This window comes from Salmo trutta, chromosome 10 (assembly GCF_901001165.1).
Source record: "Salmo trutta chromosome 10, fSalTru1.1, whole genome shotgun sequence".
In the NCBI taxonomy this organism is placed as follows: domain Eukaryota; kingdom Metazoa; phylum Chordata; class Actinopteri; order Salmoniformes; family Salmonidae; genus Salmo; species Salmo trutta.
In genome coordinates, this window is record NC_042966.1 from 37313700 (window position 1) to 37316978 (window position 3279).

A 3279-nucleotide genomic window follows, 5' to 3' on the forward strand; every position below is an offset into this window, starting at 1 on the left:
TATGGTGACCACCTTACCGCCACACCGGCGGTCACGAGTCATGATCCACGTAACCATTTAGTCACGGTAACTGGGCTTCTCAAAGCTCTGATGGTGCTGATTGTCATTAATAGCCTACCAGCTATGTAAGTGCAGAGATGACATGTCTTTTTCCAGCTGCCCCTGTTTTGATACAAGTGTATGATAATGGTCCATTCTAAATCAAAACAAATTTCACACATATATTATTTAGTATATGTAAAAATAAGATTAAATCAAGAGTAGTCTGATGGGCGACAATATTAGCCTATCACTCGTGAATGATATATTATCACTTGATGCCCAGCATATGAAAAAAAAACGTCTTCTTTTTTTAAAACTTTTTTAAATCACACACCTCATGTAGCCTAGCCCATGGGAATATATGTTTTAATAAGGTTTGTATCACAACTAAAGTGGCCAAACAACTTCTTAAAATTAAGCACATTAATCCGCTTTACAAGGGGTGTAGAGCCTTACTTGCATACATAAGCAGCGCTTAAGTTTGGGGAAGTTAACTTTCTCCATAAAAATGCACCTTTATAATAAAAGCATTACATGCATAATTGCATTTGCGGTCACTTTTGGTGTTTTGGTGTTTTCCGCTAATGGAAAATTCGCACTTATAGCCTACTACCATGCTGCGCTTACAATGTGAAGAAATAGCCTAATATTTTAAGCTAAACGTTCTGATCTGTTGCGTCAGCCACATTGTGTAAAAAAAAGGTATTTTGATGCTAGTGGTTGTATTCATTTAGATCTATCGCATCCCACAACCGTCCCAGACTATGCTAGGAATATTTATTTCTCGCACAGAATATAATAGGGGGATAGTAGATTGACATAGGCTAGTGCTTTTGCGGTTCATTATTCCTACTCATCTTGTTGGCTGATGGAAAGTAAATGTGGACAGTTCTTCCAGTATATTCAATATGCACCTTGGAATTGGATAAGGACGTGTGCAGTTGTGTCCCCGATATGTGTTTGTCTTTACTTGTAGCCTGTGAGAAAGACCTGATCATGTGATGTAGCGCGCAGCACTCAGGGAGAAGGGCACAACAGCCACTGGCCACAAAAGGCATGGATTTTTTTCGGGTGCGTTACGGAAACACAAAGAGGATGCCGCCGTGAAATTATAGGCATTATCAAGTGCTTGTCAAATTGAGAATGAGTGACTGATGTAGTGTGTACAGCCTCCATAAAAAACAGAGCAGGGCACATGCCTTTCAAGCGACTTTTTTCAAATCATCATTAGAGTCACATCATGCAGCGTTACAATGTATTAAATATCGAAACATATAGCCCAACGTTTGTAGAACAATGAAAGTTACATTAATAACTGTAATTTAAGCATATAGGAATACCTATTTCTTTGTTAAGCGCTTAACACAGAATAGCAGCATGTGCACACTCCTTTAAATCGTTTGGAGAATATATCCTCTATTTTATTCAGCTATGTTCAATTGTATTCTTTGTACTATAAAATAATAAAAAATAATGCCATGGAATTCTAAGCAAATCTTGTCTGCTAAATGAACTAGTGTAGCCCACAACCATATGCCATAGTCAGATCAGGGCCTAACATGAAGGACAACCCAGAGTATGTTGTTCTGTTCTTCTGAAATAGTCTATTATTATACCTTTATTTCAACAAGGAACACAGACTGAGACCAAGGTCTCTTTTACAGCTGGTTCCTGCGTATACATGTTTACACATACAGTTTAGGTACTATGATTAAGAAACTACACAAGACAAACAAAACAATCACAGATAACACAAAAAAAATACAGCAACAGATTACATTTACACATAGGTTATTCTACTAACAGCACAAGAACTTGCATTACCCGAAACAGTTACAGGCTATTCAAAAATAAAATGGGCAAGGGGACAAGAGTCTCAAGTTTAAGTTTAGTCTGCAGGCTATTCCATAGGCAAGGAGCGTAACAGGAAAAGGCAGCCATACCCAACTCTGTGGAAATCGCATGGGCCTCAAGTGTAATCCATGCTTGAGACCTGGTTTTAGGAATTATAATTATAATATTGATGAGTGATGATAAATAAGGAGGTAGCTTATTCAGAAGTGCTTTATAGACAAACACGAGAGCATGTTGTTCTCGTCTCACGGACAGCGAAGTCCAACCCACATTTTGATATAAAACACAGTGGTGAGTATATTTTCTTCATATCATGTTTCTTTAGACCTGTCTAAAATAAATGATGGATTTATTGTGATGGTGTAGGCTATATTAAAAGGATTTATAAGACTTTTTAAAATTTACATTTTACTAAGGTCTGCATCAGTGGCTCGTAGGTTATGCATGAAAGCTAGGAGATGCTAAATGTGTTTATGTTAATTAACGGTCAATTACCGTGAGACCGGCAGTTATTTGCTTGACAATCACCGGCTGCCCCTAGTCATGACATTTTGTCAGCTGGTAACAGTCATGGTAATTGACCTTTAATTAGCATAAACACATTTGGCATCTCCAGGCCTCCACATATACAAGTCACTGATGCAGACCTTTGGGACATCTACATTTAAAAAAGTCTAACAAATCAATTTAATGTACACCATCACAATAAATCCATTATTTATTTTAGGTAGGTCTAAAGAAACATTATGATATGTATTATTTTATATTTTTGAAAAACTGATTATGAGTTGTATGTTTCCTGTATGTTTCCTGTATATGTGCCATGCCATAGGCTGTGGTTTTGTTCTCTTGGCATGCAAGATATGCTTATCAGTCCCGTGCCATTATTTTATAATATATGATTTTAAAGTAAGAATATTATAAATTTAACCAAAGGATATTTTTCCCATTGTGGCTAAATTGAGCTTAAAAGTGATCATTTGAAACAGGTCCTTTTGAGTTATTTGGCAACTATAGTTGTGAACAATACAAACCTTAGAATGTATTAGAAAATGAAAACATATATGGGCTGCATAATGGGACTATAGGGTATTAATTATTTGAGAAAGTTGCAAAAAAAGCTTACGCCCTGTCCCTCGCCTCAGGCTGCAAACACTGTTCTCTCATCAAGTGATCATATTTTTACTCATCAGACTATTCTCAATTTAATCTTGTGTTTACTAATACTCTAAAATAGTTTCAATTTAGAATGGCCCATGATCAAATGGGCAGGGACAGGGGCAGGAACAGGGGCAGGAACAGGGGCAGGGAAAAAGACATACACTCTAATTGTGAATGGAGGCCGCTTTCCCGCCGGATCGTTTTCTGTTCCTGCAGCTACCC